We start from the raw sequence: 17,528 nt of genomic DNA on the forward strand, positions 1-17,528 counted from the left end.
CCTCTTAAGTATTTATTAAAATAGCAACAAAACAGGTAAAAAAAAACCATATGCAATATTTCCTTTGCATTCACTACAATCCAGATTCTTGGTATTTCCCATCACAGATTCATAGGAAGGGGCAAGTAGCAGATTTTATAACATATTGATTGATTTCAGGTCAACAAAGTAAAGAATTCTGCAGTTGTGAATTTCAAATAGAAGAGAAGCAAATGAAAACGAGATTGCAGAGAAAAGCAGGAGCAGGAGGAAGGAGAGGAAGTAGGAGGGAAAATAAACAGAAGAGGGAGAATGAAGAGGTAAGATTTGAGTTAGAAGAAGGAAGTAGCTGGAACTTGAACTGCACACAGACCCTGGGTAAGGTGTTATATATGCAGTGAGGGCATGAAGCACAGGGCAAAGGCCCTGATCTTGGTGCCATTAATGATGCCCTTCATTTATGCTTTTCTGAATGGAATAGAATAATAGGGAGAGCCAAGCAGAACACAGGGCAATAGCTTCTCCATGTTGTTTGGGGGTCGAGAGGGCAAGAAGTTTAACCTCCTGTAAAATGCTACATATCTATCAGAGATTAATTGTGCATCTTAGTTGCTAGAACAAAGAAAGACAGATGATTTATTAGTATTAATTAGTTTCTTAATGATGTAATCAAAATTGATGAATCAAAATACTCCCCTCTTCTAAGAGGTTTATAAGTGTCACAAATTAGATACATCAATTCTATGAACCTGAGCTCAATTACAATTCCTGGAACGCTTATAATAAAAGGAGAGTATAAACTCCCTCAAATTGCCCTATAACCTCTTAACACCAAAGTGCCACATCACATGTATCCAATACGCATACACACAGACACACAGATACACACAGACACACACACAAACAGACACACACATACACCACTGACTGTAAAAACAATTAAAAGGTAAATACCATGCTTAATGAGCAATATTTATTTTATTAAATTGGTGTCTACCCGCTAATTAGAGGGACCTTGTTACTCTGAATTTTGAATATTTTTATGCATCAAATATCCACATAAGTCCAAATACAACTGACATAAAGAAAGATCTAAATTCATTCTACCGCATGAATTCCCAGCGGTTGAAAATGATAAATTGCTCATAAAGATGGGTAGAAATGTCTTCTATCTAACATGGAAGATATGAGGATGAAAACATAATGTAGCAATAGTATTAATGAGAAGCAAACACACCTGATTTTCATACAAGTATTAAAATAATGTAAATACAATTTAAACCTTATTGAGTCCATAATTTGAGAGTAATACTGTCAAGTATCTGTTAATCTCTAGGGAAAAGGAATTCTATATATGAAAGATACATCACACATCTTTTTTGATATTCTCTAAATGACATTATTCTATGGGGGGGAATACCCACTGGACATCCATTTCAACATCTTTTCATTAATCCCGGACAAACAAATGACTTCATGATCAGAGCCACTTGGCAGCATGTACTGCACACACATTGGCACATGCAAATGCTGCATACACTGTACTGCTTTGATTGATAGTGCTTTTATGTGACAGCATGAAATCACATATTCAGTCAATGTAAATATTACAGGTAGATTTATTTTTAAAAACATGTTTTAAAGTTAAGCAAGATGAGATCATATAGATGGAAAATTCCAGCACTCCAGAGGCAGAAACAGCAAGATAGAGAGTTCCAGAGAAGCCAGGGATAAATTCCAGATCACAAGATACCATCATGTATAAAATTAGACCTCTCTCGAAAGCAAAACCTAGTATCAGGGAAAGTCTTGCAAGTTGAGTGAGATCTGCATAATAGTATATTCTTTATGATAGGTTTGAGGGAGACCTGCTACATAATTTTAGTATAAAGAACATGTATTCCTATTCAAGAAACTGTCTTTTTCCTTGATCTTGTAAATTATGTCATTGATGACAATCGTCCTTCAGCATTAACTAAAAGAGACTTACAGAGCCCTAGGGTTGACTGACACACTTGTCAAGGTGTGTAACCATTTGTCTCAGGGCAGTTGTGTAATTTTATGATTTGATTTGTTGCATATGTAATCCCTTCATGGTTCCCCCTTTTTCTTTCTTGGCTGTTTTTGTACTCTCCTTGTAGACTAGCCTGGACTAGGATTCACAGAGATCCACCTACCTTTTCCTCTCTAGTTCTGGAATTAAAGGCATGTAACATCATCTCTTTCCTTTTATTCTGGTATTTGTTACCATCCTACATCAGTGAAGATTTTATAATTCCACTTTTATCAGAAACACATTATTTTTAACCAACCAGGTGTTTATGGAGGAAAATTAGAATCATAATCTAATAGGTATAGCCATGGAAGATTTTTAGCAAAACAAAATACAAAGGTCTTCAAAACATGCTCGGTTGAGTATATTTCATCATAATTTGTCATTAAAGAAAGTAGCTAGTAAAAAACCTCTGTGATTAAAGGTCTTTTCAAATCTGATTTATACAGTGTTAAACTTTGTTCCCTACAACAAAATGTTACTCACATCCATTCAAAGCTTTGGCTGATTGTTTTTCCTTTTTTTTCCCTGAGAACAAAAATTTCTGCACTTGCTTGTTTTGAAAAAAGAACCATGTTGTATGGGATACTGATGTTGATATTTGTCATTATTATTATATTACAACTATGGACAGACTTCCAGATGAACATTAGTATAAACATAAAATAGGGACTAATGTTCTTCTTAAGTAGTGTTAAGAAGGTATTTCTATTTTCAGTAATGCCAAGCAAGCCATGTTCCCTAAAAAGAATTAAAAACATCTATTTATTAGAATAATTTAAAATATACTTTCAGGAAAATAAGTGAAGGCAACAGTGCGCCAAGGTGCTAAATACAATGTGTCTTGTCAATGAAATGGGGTTTTTGCAATAAAGTAGGTAAAGGAACTTTAGAGCAATAATTGATCAACTGAGACGAAGACAATATAGTAAGTTGCTACTTTATAAAGTTCTGTCTCTTTTAGGCCAGCATAGTATAATGTATGAATTTTACTAACTATATGAGTTTCTCAGACTTAATATCATACCATGAATATATTTACTATAAATCTTAAAGGATTAAATTTCTTAGCTTGTATCATATAGAAAGAACATAAAAACTTGTTTTTTTGTCTAACCTAATGTAAATATAGCAATAATTTAATATCACTTTGATATGGAGAAATAAAAATAATTTATAAAATTACTAATTGTGAATTCTCTTGATTTATTGCTCCTCTCTAATGTATGACAATAAAAAATTTGCAGCCAAGTAATTATTTCCATGAGAAACCTTGCCAAACTGTGTTCTTTTATTCTCCATGATGGAAGTCAAAAATTGTATGAACCTTCAGAGTACTATATTAAAGACAAGTGGGTTCTATGATACCACTGTGTTTATAACTTGGCCATTCCAACTATAAAATCAGTTTCTCACACATAAGATTCCAAAAGGTGAAATCTGATCAGCTCTTGGTACTAAGAAGGATAAAAAAATGAAACCACCAAAGTCCTAGTTAGTAGTGCAAAAGTTTTTACACTAACCCCCCACACATACCATATAACTTGTGCATATTAGCTTTGACCATCCTTCCAAAAATTAAACTTGATCGTAGAAAGCACCAAATATATTTCACTGTACCTATCAATAATTATCTGACCCAGTGGATAAATGCTTACAAAATAAAAATCCAAATATTCAAAAAATTGTTTAATATAAATACTGGAATATTAAAGTCAAATGCCAGTGTAATGATTTTATATTAAAAGAACATTTTGAATCTTTGTTAACAGTATATTATACAAGATGAGAAAAAAATTTTTTTCTAAACAGCCAGTCCATAAAGGAGCATAAACCAAGCCATAGAATCCAAAATGAAGTTTAAATAAAATTTAGAAAATGATAGGAGTGGGAGACACAGTGACAAAGTTCTAAGAAGCTCACTCCTGCCAAGTTATGTTCAGTTACAGAAAACAATATGAATCAAAACCCCATGAATCTGTTCTTTTAAAGACCCAGAAACTGATTTTCTCACAGATTTGAAGGACAATATTCTGAACCAAGTATCTCCTTGCAGAAATGAAGGGGTTAGCAGCATCAAGCTACCTTAGAAGGCTCCAGAGAGAATGGAATGGTTTTGCTTTGTGATCACTTTGGGGTTGTTTTTTTGTTTTCTATTTCTGGCAGCTACTATTATTACTGGGTTTATAGCCAATATCTTTAATTTTGGCTTTCATGTCATGGCTTCACACCATCCCTGTGCGTGTCCATCAATGTTTCTCTACAATGTGGTTTGTAACTACCTCAAGGGGCTGCCTAAGGCCATCAGAAAACACAGATATTTAGCTTAAGATTCATAACACCAACAATGTTGCAGTCCTAAAGAAGCAATGAAAATATTTTTTCATGTCTAGGGGTCAACAAAATATGAGGAACTGCATTTAGGGGCACAACATTAGGAAGGGTGTTGGTAAGCCAGCCACATTCATGATGATACCTGGAGTCTAGATTAGTCTAGATTCTAGTCAAATCATCTCAAAACAAAATACTTAGTGTAAATACATTATCCAAAGAAGGTAATATTTGGAATGCATCAAATATACTTCACTGTACCTATCAATAATGATCTGACCCAGTGGATAAAATCTTATGTTTTGAACTCAGGGTTCGAAGCCTTTGTCTTCAAGGAACAATTTTCTGCTGATCGTGCCAAGGAATTTTGGAAATGACTTTCTCTAGATAAATAATAACAAATGGCTCTTGGAGAAAACACTATGAGCTGTGGAAGAGGAATATGTGTAGGGGCTGTGAAGCTGATTAACTGCCAGGTGACATGAGGAAACTCCACAACGTAGCTTGCAGTAGTGGTGCTTAACAAGCTGTGTCTGATTCCAAAGCACAGATTATTTAGGAAACATCTTTAAAGAGAAAACAGAAAAGTAGAATTTATAAGAAATCTCACTCAAAATTCCTCTCACATATCCATCTACAGAAGTGCCCAAAAATGTAAGATTTTTCACCTGAAGATCTGATAAATAAATAAATAAATAAATAAATAAATATTGAATGGAAAAGCCCATACACTGCTGCAGCATCACAATTTGGAAGAAAATCAGAGATAGGAAAAGGTATCACGGCAGGGAAGGAAGAACTGGAAGGAAGACAGAGAACAAGGTTGAAAGGGAAGAAGGAAGGAGGCAGACATTTAGAGGAATAAAGCACTTTATATTTTTTATGTAACTGTAATTACATGAAGTATAATTTTTTCAAGAATAAAAAGTTATATTTAATATGTATGTAATTTTGTTTCCCTCTCCTGAGTGAAATTTGTATATCCTCCCTTGGGACATCCTTATTACCTGATTTCCTTTGGTCTATGGATTATGGTAAGATTGTCCTGAACTTTATGACTAAAATCAACTTATAAGTACGTCCATAGCACACTTGTGTTTCTGGTTCTGGGTTACCACACTTAGGATGATATTCTCAAGTTCCACCCATTTGCATACAAAATGTATATTATCCTTCTTTTTAATAACTGAGTAATATAATATTTCATCATGTAAATGAACCTAATTTTCTTTATCTATTCTTCAATTGAGACTCATCAAGGCTGTTTTCAGTTTCTGGCTATTACAAGTAAGGCAACTATGAATATAGGTAGGCAAGTATCTTTGTGGGATGGTGAAGAGTCTTTTGCAATATATGCCCAGGTGTGATAAAACTAGGTTTTGTGGGTGAATTATTTCTAGTTTCTGAGAAAATGCCAAATTGATTTTCTTTTCTTCATAATTATGCTTTATTTTTGATATATTCTATATTTATGTATCAAATGTTTTCCCCTTTCCTGTATCCCCCCTCCCTGAAAGTCCCATAAGCCCTCTTCCCTCCCCCTGTTCCCCAATCAACCCCTTCCCACATCTGTGTCCTGGTATTCCCCTACACTGCTGCACTGAGATTTTCCAGGACCAGGAGCCTCTCCTTCCCTCTTCTTGGGCATCATTTGATATGTGAATTGTTTCTTGGGTATTCCAAGCTTCTAGGCTAATAGCCGCTTATCAGTGAGTGCATACCATGTGTGTTCTCTTGTGATTGGGTCACCTCACTCAGGATGATATTCTCCAGTTCCACCCATTTGCCTAATAAGTTCATGAATTAATTGCTTTTAATAGCTGAGTAGTATTCCATAGTGTAAATATACCACATTTTCTGTATCCCTTCTTCCATTGAGGGATTTCTGGGTTCTTTCAAGCTTCTGGCTGTTATAAATAGGGCTGCTATGAACATAGTGGAGCATGTACTTCTAGGGAAATCAGTATCCCCTTCCTCAAGCAGAACTACAGAGCAATAGTGTTAAAAATTGCATGGTATTGGTACAGTGACAGTCAAGTAGGTCAATAGAATAGACCTGAAGACACAGAAATGAACCCACACACCTATGGTAACTTGATCTTTGACAAAGGAACTACAACCATCCAGTGGGAAAAAAAGTCTCTTCAACAAACGGTGCTGGTTCAACTGGAGGCTAGCATGCAGAAGAATGCAAATTGATCCATTCTTATCTTCTTGTACTAAGCTCAAGTCCAAGTAGATCAAGGACCTCCACATAAAGCCAAACACACTGAAATTAATACAAAAGAAACTGCGGAAGACCCTTGAGCACATGGGCATAGGGAAAAATTTCCTGAGCAGAACACCAATAGCTTATGCTCTAAGATTAAGGATTGGCAAATGGGACCTTATAAAATTACAAAGTTTCTGTAAGGCAAAGGACACTGTCAAAAGGACAAAACAGCAACCAACAAATTGGGAAAATATCTTCACCAATCCTATATCCGAAAGAGGGCTAATATCCAATATATATGAAGAACTCAAGAAGGTAGACTCTGGAGAACCAAATAACTCTATTAAAAAGTAGGGTACATTTGTCAATTCTTGCTCTTAGAGCATACGCTATTGGTGTTCTGTTCAGAAACTTTCTCCCTGTACCGATGTCCTCAAGGGTCTTCCCCAGTTTCTTTTCTATTAGCTTCAGAGTGTCTGGCTTTATGTGGAGGTCCTTGATCCATTTGGATTTGAGCTTAGTACAAGGAGACAAGGATGAATCAATTTGCATTCTTCTGCATGCTGACCTCCAGTTGAACCAGCACCATTTGTTGAAAAGGCTATCTTTTTTCCATTGGATGTTTTCAGCCTCTTTGTCGAGGATCAAGTGGCCATAGGTGTGTGGGTTCATTTCTGGATCTTCAATCCTATTCCATTGATCCTCCTGCCTGTCACTGTACCAATACAATGCAGTTTTTAACACTATTGCTCTGTAGTATTGCTTGAGGTCAGGGATACTGATTCCCCCAGATTTTCTTTTGTTTCTGAGAATAGTTTTAGCTATCCTGGGTTTTTTGTTGTTCCAGATGAATTTGATAATTGCTCTTTCTAACTCTGTGAAGAATTGAGTTGGGATTTTGATGGGTATTGCATTGAATCTGTATATTGCTTTTGGCAAAATGGCCATTTTAACTATATTGATTCTACTGATCCATGAGCATGGGAGGTTTTCCCATTTTTTGAGGTCTTCTTCCATTTCCTTCTTCAGAGTCTTGAAGTTCTTGTCATACAGATCTTTCACATGTTTGGTAAGAGTCACCCCAAGATACTTTATACTGTTTGAGGCTATTGTGAAGGGGGTCATTTCCCTAATTTCTTTCTCAGCCTGCTTATCCTTTGAGTATAGGAAGGCCACTGATTTGCTTGAGTTGATTTTATAACCTGCCACTTTGCTGAAGTTGTTTATCAGCTGTAGGAGCTCTCTAGTGGAGTTTTTTGGGTCACTTAGGTAGACTATCATGTTGTCTGCAAATAATGATAGTTTGACTTCCTCCTTTCCAATTTGTATCCCTTTGACCTCCTTATGTTGTCGAATTGCCTGAGCTAGTACCTCAAGTACAATATTGAAAAGATAAGGAGAAAGGGGGCAGCCTTGTCTGGTCCCTGATTTCAGTGGGATTGCTTCAAGTTTCTCTCCATTTAGTTTGATGCTGGCTACCGGTTTGCTGTATATTGCTTTTACTATGTTTAGGTTTGGGCCTTGAATTCCTGTTCTCTCCAAGACTTTAAGCATGAAAGGATGCTGAATTTTGTCAAATGCTTTTTCAGCATCCAATGAAATGACCATGTGGTTTTGTTCTTTGAGTTTGTTTATGTAGTGGATTGCATTGATGGATTTCCGTATATTGAACCAACCCTGCATTCCCGGGATAAAGCCTACTTGATCATGGTGGATGATCGTTTTGATGTGTTCTTGGATTCGGTTGGCAAGAATTTTATTGAGTAAAATGGGACCTCATAAGGTTACAGAGTTTCTGTAAGGCAAAGGACACCATCAAGAGGACAGATCGGCAACCAACAAATTGGGAAAAGATCTTCACCAATCCTATATCAGATAGAGGGTTAATATCCAATATATATAAAGAACTCAAGAAGTTAGACTCCAGAAAACCGAACAACCCTATTAAAAATGGGGTACAGAGTTAAACAAAGAATTCTCACCTGAAGAACTTCGGATGGCGGAGAAGCATCTTAAAAAATGCTCAACTTCATTAGTCATTAGGGAAATGCAAATCAAAACAACACTAAGATTTCATCTTACACCAGTCAGAATGGCTAAGATTAAAAATTCAGGAGACAGCAGGTGTTGGAGAGGGTGTGGAGAAAGAGGAACACTCCTCCACTGCTGGTGGGGATGCAAATTGGTACAACCACTCTGGAAATTAGTCTGGCGGTTCCTCCGAAAACTGGGCACCTCACTTCCAGAAGATCCTGCTATACCACTCCTGGGCATATACCCAGAGGATTCCCCACCATGTAATAAGGATACATGCTCTACTATGTTCATAGCAGCCCTATTTATAATTGCCAGATGCTGGAAAGAACCCAGGTATCCCTCAACAGAAGAGTGGATGCAAAAATGTGGTATATCTACACAATGGAGTACTATTCAGCCATTAGAAACAATGAATTCATGAAATTCTTAGGCAAATGGATGGAGCTAGAGAACATCATACTAAGTGAGGTAACCCAGACTCAAAAGGTGAATCATGGTATGCACTCACTAATAAGTGGTTATTAACCTAGAAAACTGGAATACCCAAAACATAATCCACACATCAAATGAGATACAAGAAGAAAGGAGGAGTGGTCCCTGGTTCTGGAAAGACTCAGTGAAACAGTATTTGTCAAAACCAGAACGGGGAACTGGGAAGGGGTGGGAGGGAGGACAGGGGAAGAAAAGGGGGCTTATGGGACTTTCAGGGAGTGGGGGGGGCTAGAAAAGGGGAAATCATTTGAAATGTAAATAAATTATATTGAATAAAAAAAATTAAAAAAAAAAGTAGGGTACAGAGCTAAACAAAGAATTTTCACCAGATGAATATTGAATGGATGAGAAGCACCTAAAGAATTGTTCAACATCCTTAGTCATCAGGAAATGTAAATCAAAACAACCCTGAGATTTCACCTCTCACCAGTCAGAATGGCTTAGATCAAAAACTCAGGAGACAGCAGGTGCTGGTGAGGATGTGAAGAAAGAGGAACACTCCTCCATTGCTGGTGGGGTTGAAAGATGATACAACGACACTGGAAATCAGTCTCACAATTACTCAGAAAACTGGGCATGATAGTCCCAGAAGACAAGGCTATACCACTCCTGGGCATATACCCAGAGGATTCCCCAGCATGTAATAAGGATACAAATTGATTTTCAAAGTGGTTGCACAAGTTGTCACTTTCACCAACAATAGGGGAGTGTTCCCCCAGCTCTACATTCTCACCAGTAAGTGCTATAACTTGAGTTTTTGATGTTAGCCATTCTGGCTGGTATAAGGTAGAATCTCAGGGCCATTTTGTTTTTTGCATTTCCCATATGAGTAAGGACAGTGAACATTTCTTTAAGTGCTTTTTGGCCATTTGGGATTCCTATTCTGAACATTCTTTGTTTAGCTCTGCACTCCAATTTATAATTGGGTTACTTGGTTTACTGTCTAATTTTTGAATACTTTATATTTTTTTATATTAGACCTCTGTCATATGTAGGGTTGGTGAAGATCTGTTCTCAATCTGTAAGCTGCTGTTTTGTCCTATTGTCAGTGTAGCTGGCCTTACTGAAACTTTTCAGTTTCTTAAGGTCCCATTTATCAATTTTTGATCTTAAAGCCTGAGCCATTGGTATTCTCTTCAGGAAACTGTCACCTGTAACAATGGGTTCAAGGCTATTCACCACTTTCTCTTCTATTAGATTTAGTATATCCATTCATATACTGAGATCTTTAATCCACCTTGACCTGCGTTTTGTGCAAGGTAATAGAAATATGGATTTATGTTCTTTTACATGTAGACAACCAGTTAGACTAGTACCATTTGAGGGCAGGCAGGATAGGGCTAGGAATGAGACTGGAAATCAGTGGGGGTGGCATCTCTGGTGACTAGCTGGAAGTCTGGGATGGGGTAGAAGATAGGAATCTATGGGTCTGACTTTATCTGAGATTCATACCACAAGGGGATAGAGAGAGTGAAGAGGCAGAGGAGGGAGGAGGACATCAACCCACCCATAAAATTTTGACTCGAAATTTGTCTGGCTCTTAAGATGTGCAGGGATAAAGATGGAGCACAGATGAGGGAACAGCCATCAGTGACTACCATAAATAACTTGGTATAACTGTCTCATTAGAGGCAGTGGATGAAGGCAGGTAAAAATATCCACAGGCATACATCAGGCAGAGTTCAGGGAGTCTTATAAAGAGTGAAGGATGGAGGTGAACAAGCAGGAGCGGGCAAGGACACCATAAGAAGTGCCAGGGAAGACAGAGGCTAACAGAGCCATGAGCCAGGGAGCATGCAGGAGCTGTACCTAGACCCCCTGAAAATTTATAGCAAATGTGCAACTTGGTCTTTATGTGGGTCACTTAGCAAGTACAGTGGGCTCTCTTGGTCTCTTTTCCATGCCATTGAATAACCTTCAACCTACCTAAACTGCCTGGTTGGGCATCAGAGGGAAAGAATTTGTCGAGTCATACTAGGGTGAGGAATTCCAAAGGGGGGGATTCCCTTCCCTTAGAAAAAGGGGAAGGGAAATAGGGTGAGGGATTTGTAAAGGTGGGCCTGGGAGGAGAAGCAGAAGAGGTGCCATGATTGGGATATAAAGTAAAAAAAAAATTAACTCTTGTTAAAAAAAATAAAAAAATTAAATGTATGTATTTTACAGTTGTAAAAATTATATATGAATAAACCTGGCACATATATCATTTTATATTAGCATTAAAATAAACTATTTTGGCAAAAATTTATGCCAGATGTGGAAAAAATCTCCACTAAATTTTAAGAAAGTAAAATGAATAAAATTGTGAATAATTCTTTTTGCATGTTTTAAGATTGTACTCTGTTTTAGTTTTCAATTTTATATATGTTTAAGGTTCTGTCAAACAAAACACAGCATGATTATATATATATAAAGGGAGATTTGAAGTCCAAATCAAAAAAAGAATGTGAAAAGCTCATAGTAGTAAAAATAATCATGAAAGGGTTGTGTTACTTTTCATACCTTGTAATACTGTGAATGAGGAATGACCTGCATATGCTCAGGTTTTTGAACATGTGACCTCCAGTTGATGAAGAGTTCTATAATGTCTGCAAGCAGAGGATTGCAGAGGTTACAGACCTTTAGAAGAATTGTTCTGGAGTAAGGAAATCTTTGTAAATTGCCTTTAAATGTTTACTTCCTGTCTCTGCTTCCTATTCTCCCTCACGGTTTCCTGTATGTAGTTGAGATTTGATAAGATAGATTTCTGAACAGGCTGACATATCTTCCCCACCATTATTAATATTAACTCTCTGTAAACCAAAATAAAATCTTTAAGTTGCTTTTGGTAATTTTATTTTATCACACAACAAAAATTATCAAACACACTTCTCTTTTCAAATTTGCTGTATAGATATTATATTAAAATAGACTAATACATGTTTAAAAAAGGAATCATTCAGTTAAGTAGAAAGATTACTTCAAGGGACTCTTACATATCACAGTGAAGTCATTTAACAAATGCCCAAAATAATATAACAGGGACAACATTGATATTGCGTTCAACTCATAAAAATACAACTAACAAATATATGCTCATCCTAATTCTCACAGAAAATCTACACATTAATTTAGGAAAGCTTTAAGTTTAAATGTAAGAGCCAATTCTATAAAAGTGTCTGCCAAAAATATAAGAAAATATCTTTCATTCTCTATGTAAAAGAGACATTTCTTCATATGGGATACATGAAGAAGAAACCATAAAATACATAACATAACTAATATTAAAAATTCCTGATTTTCAAAATCTATTTTTTGTTGTTATATAATTTCTATTTTTATTCACATTACATCAAATTTGGAGTCTCCCTTCTCTTCTCCAAATCCTCCCCTTAAAAGCCTCTCTCCCCCATTATCCCTCTCCATCTCCTCAGAGAAGGAGAAGGCTTCACTTGTGTATAGTGCCATTCTGGCAAATCTAATCCCAACAGGACTTAATACCTCCTGTCCCATGGAGGCTTAACCAAGCAACTGAGGTAGAAAAAGGGGATCCAATGGCAACCAACAGAGTCAGAGACAGCCCTGGTTCCAATTGTTACAGGACCTACATGAAGACCAAATTTACTACAAATTTGGGGAGGGGTGGGTATAAGTCTAGCCCCTGAATGCACTCCTCTTCCAGCTCACTCCCCTACCTCTACCTGATGTGTGGCTATGGATCTTGGCACTTGTTTCCAGCCACTGCTGGACAAAGCTGCTTGGGAGAGACAATGATGCTATATTCCTGGCTGTAATCATAGCAGAGTATCATTAATAGTTTTAGGAGTTGGCTGTCTTCCATGGAATGGGTTTCAATGTAGGTCAGTCATTGGTTTGCTGCTTCTTTTATCCCTGTACATATTTTAGTCAGGACAAATGTTGGGTTGAAGAATTTGTGAGTGGGTTGATGTCTTTCTCCTTCTTCTGGAAGTCCTTCCTGGCTACAGGAGGAGACCACTTCAGTCTCTATATCCCCCACTGATAGAAATCTTAAGTAAGACCCATTTTAGAAGATTTTCATATAGGTTCATCAAAGAAGATTTATTCACAAGATATAAAAATTTATTACCTATAATATGTTAAAATATAATAATATATATTATATGGTATATAATATTATAAATATGTAATATATTATATATTTATTATATATACAGAATTTATATAATATATTAATATATAATTATAAATGATATATAATATTTTGTTGGGTTAGAGGTTAGAGATATGTCACAATAATAAGGAGAATGTGCTGCTCTACTGCTCATGCAGAAAGACAGGTACATGGCAACTTGTAACCTTCTATAACTCCTTCTCCATGTAGTCCAATATCCTTTCTGGCCTCTCTGAGGGCTGCATGCAGTCAAGACAATCATACATATAAAATAAAAATAAGTAAATCTTTAAAAATAAAAACAGTCCAATTAAAACAAAATTTACCTGAAAATATGTATCAAATTAATTACTAATTGCGAAATACCCATATATTCCTGCTCATCATATAAATTCAAATTGGTAATAACTAAGGTTGACATTTGAAACTTGGAACTGAGAGAAACATACTTCTTACTTCCCTGATCGGCTTCCAAAATGACCATTGATTAGAAGTTCATGAGTACAAAAATATAACTCCTCCAAGTTTGACTGTAAACACACTGTCCATTGTTGGGACAAGAGCTCAGATCATGTGTAAGCACACTGAATTTTCTAGAACATAATTATTTTCCTCCTCTTCCCCTTCCTCCCCTTCCTCCTCCTTCTCCTCCTTCTTCATCATCATCATCATCATTATCATCATATGTGCATTTATAGCTTATGTATGTAGTCTGAGTAAATTTATTTTAGATATTAAAAGGGTTGTATATCTCTATGAGTAAACATGGTTGGAATTGATTCATAGTATTTTTATTTTATTTCAGAAATGAATCTGACATTTGGAAATGTTTCACAGACCGAGTATACTCTAAAGTGAATCTTTTGTCTATGACACTTGTAAAAGTCCTAGTGTTGTATAGTGGAGAGCACTGTGATACTCAGACTATTAAGGATGTAGGTCATAACTGATTCCCAGAAATTTTTTTTAAAGAAAATACATATGTTGTTTATCACTTTGATCCTGACATTAGTAATTCAGCAGATCTTTATTTTTCTCTCAAATCTTTATCAATCCAGAACTGTTTAATTCAGAGTAAACAGAGAGCAGCCTAACACTGCCTGAATATTTGAATCCTCTCTGGAGCTTCTAATATTGTCTGTGCTCAGGCTGCCTGTAAGGCCACTTAAATCAGGACCTGGAAGCACCATAGGTAAAAGCATTCAGAGCCATCCAAATCCTCCAGCATTCTCCTCTACAGAATAGACTCTGAGCTACTTTAGTGAAGACTAAATGCAAGTCGGGAAGCAAGTCTGTTTGTATGGGAGATGTGTAGAGGATTTTGTCTAATCTTAATTTAGCCCTGTAAAAAATTCTTACTTAAAAAAATAAAAAAGGAAAAAAAAAACAGGCATTCAAAAATAAAAACCACAAAGAACAAAGAACAACAGGCCACTCTAGGGATATCTCATAGCTTCAAGGCTGACGTTAAACAGACTTATGCCTAACCACATGATACTTTTCAATTTACATTTCATGATACATTTGTACAGAGCAGGCAGAGGATTATCTTTGATCAATTTCCAGAAGAGGAAAACAAATATTACCCAAGATTTGTGTTATTTAGTCAAGGAAATAACACAAATAAAGGAGAAAGAAGTCAATACTATATAGACACATAACAATTTGATCACATTTCTTAATTATTCCATGTTTTCAGGTCTCTGAGGGATCCTTCATCACTGTTTTCCTAAAATTAATATTATGGTCCTATTAAGAAGATAATAATGGCTGGGCATTGGTGGTGCAAGCCTTTAATCACAGCACTTGGGAGGCAAAGGCAGGTATATTTCTGAATTCGAGGCCAGCCTGGTCTACAAAGTGAGTTCCAGGACAGCCAGGACAAAACAGAGAAACCCAGTCTCGAAAAACAAAAAACAAAAAACAAAAAAAGAAGATAATAATGAAATGTCCCTCAACAGAGGAACGGATAAAGAAAATGTGGTACGCTTACACAATGGAATACTACTCTGCTATCAAAACCAATGAACATGAAATTTTTAGGCAAATGAATGGAACTAGATAATATCAACCTGAGTAAGGTAACACATCACAAAAGAACACAGTTAGTATATAGTCACTGATAAGTGGATATTAGTCCAAAAGCTCAGAATACTCAAGATATAATTCACAGACCACATGAAGGTCAAGAACAAGAAAGACCAAAGTGTGGATACTTCAGTCCTTCTTAGAAGGGGAAACAAAATACCCACCGGAGGAGATACAGAGATAAAGTGTAGTGAAGAGCCTGAAGGAAAGGCCATCCAGAAACTTCCCCAACTGGGGATCTATCCCATATACAGTTACCAAATACAGACACTATTTTGGATGCCAAAAAGTGCTTGCTGACAGGAGCCTGATATAACTGTCTCCTGAGAGGCTCTGCCAGTACCTGAGAAAAAGAGAGGTGGATGTTCTCAGCCAACCATTGAACTGAACACAGCATTCCCAATGGAAGAACTAGAGAAAGAACCCAAGGAACTGAAGGGGTTTCCAACCCCATAGGAGGAACAACAATATGAACCCACCAGTATCCTCAGATCTCCCAGGGACTAAACCACCAAACAAAGAGTACACATGGAGGGACCCATGGCTCCAGCCACATATGTAGCAGAAGATGGCCTTGTGTGACATCAATGAGAGGGAAGGCCCTTGATACTGTGGGGAATAGCAGGACAGAGAATAGGTAGTGAGTGGGTTGATGAGCAGAGAGAGGGGGATTGGGATAGGAGGTTGTTTAGGGGAAAGGAGGAGAGGGGATAGAATTTGACATGTAAATAAAGAAAATATCTAATAAAACAAACAAAAAAGAAAAATAGAAAATAATAAAACAGCCTATGATGCTAGACAGTAAGAATTACCAAGCACTATGAAGATTATTACATCTAGGTAAAAATGAAAACCTAACTTCTGTAAAGGTTTCAGCTAGCCTCAAAGCAGAGAAGGGATTTGCAATGCCATTAAAAAAAAGAAGCAGAATATGATTCTAAGAGGAATTTGAAAAGCTTCTACTGATCTTGTAATCCTAGAGAATGGTAGGTGTGCCCAGAGCACAAAAGTACATGGATCTAAACAAATAGGCAGTTATTAAAGACACACTAGAATCGGATTAGCAAAACCAATAAGACCAATAGCTCAACATCATAATTGTGATTTACTAACACCATAATTCCCATTCTTCACTATAGATATGTGATCACATAAAATTTCAGCAAATTTTTGTTCAGCAAACTGCCTCTATTAAGTTGATGTTTGGTCAAGAAAGTACTGTTAATTTTTTCTACACTTAAAAGGTCCCTTAAATTTTCAAAATAAATACTCCTCCTAGGAACACTTGCCTTTCTATTTCAAAAAAACTGTAACAAACTGAAAAAAGTCAGGTGTTTCCTGAGAAATGTAGTAAGTTGTGGTTAATATCAGTTTGGTAAGGTTATCACTAATGATTCCTGTATTTCTTTCTAGTTTGTGCAGTGTATATCAAACTAATTGAACAATACCTTCCCAATAAAAAGCAATGATCATTCTACAACACAAGCTTTTAACATCTGCAAAATAATTTATGAATGAAAAGATGAATAAAATGATGAATATGTGCATTAAATCAACTTACTCTAAAGTCAGCAGTTTAGAAATAAAATATCTATATTGTGCTAGGTGCTATGCTTGCTAGTTTCAAGAAACAAAGACTTGAACAAAAGTTCTTTTTATGCATTTTTGTTACTTCATATAAGTAGTAATGGCAAGGATACTTATGATAACTAAGGACTGCTATTCAGTAAATACTTTATATGTCTACACTCAGTGAAAGCTTATTTTACTTTGACATATCTTTATAGAGAATATAAAAGTAACTCTTTATGAGATCAAATATTGCTGCCATTTTCACACCGTTGTTAAGAGTAAGCCTTGAGGTCTACCCCTGGACCCTTTGTTCTGTATATTTGATGCTCTGGTCATTTCCTTAGTATTTGTAGAACTGCAGTTTCTTAACTTTTTATCATGCAATAAATATTAAAGTCTGTGTCTTATGGGTTCACACTATTAATAAATTGGAACTCCCAATTCATGGAATGAATTAAGACTTAAATATCTGCTGCAACCATACCAGCATCCAGCATTCAAAATAGGAGATTTCAAAGATGATCATTCCCTTGGCAGATAAAAGCAGTTTCAGACTGTTTACAGAGCAGCTTATGTACAATATTTGAGTAGATATAGTTGGGCATCAAATATTCATCAGAAGGGGCCGCCACAAC

This window comes from Apodemus sylvaticus, chromosome 2, assembly GCF_947179515.1.
Source record: "Apodemus sylvaticus chromosome 2, mApoSyl1.1, whole genome shotgun sequence".
NCBI classification, from domain to species: Eukaryota; Metazoa; Chordata; class Mammalia; order Rodentia; family Muridae; genus Apodemus; species Apodemus sylvaticus.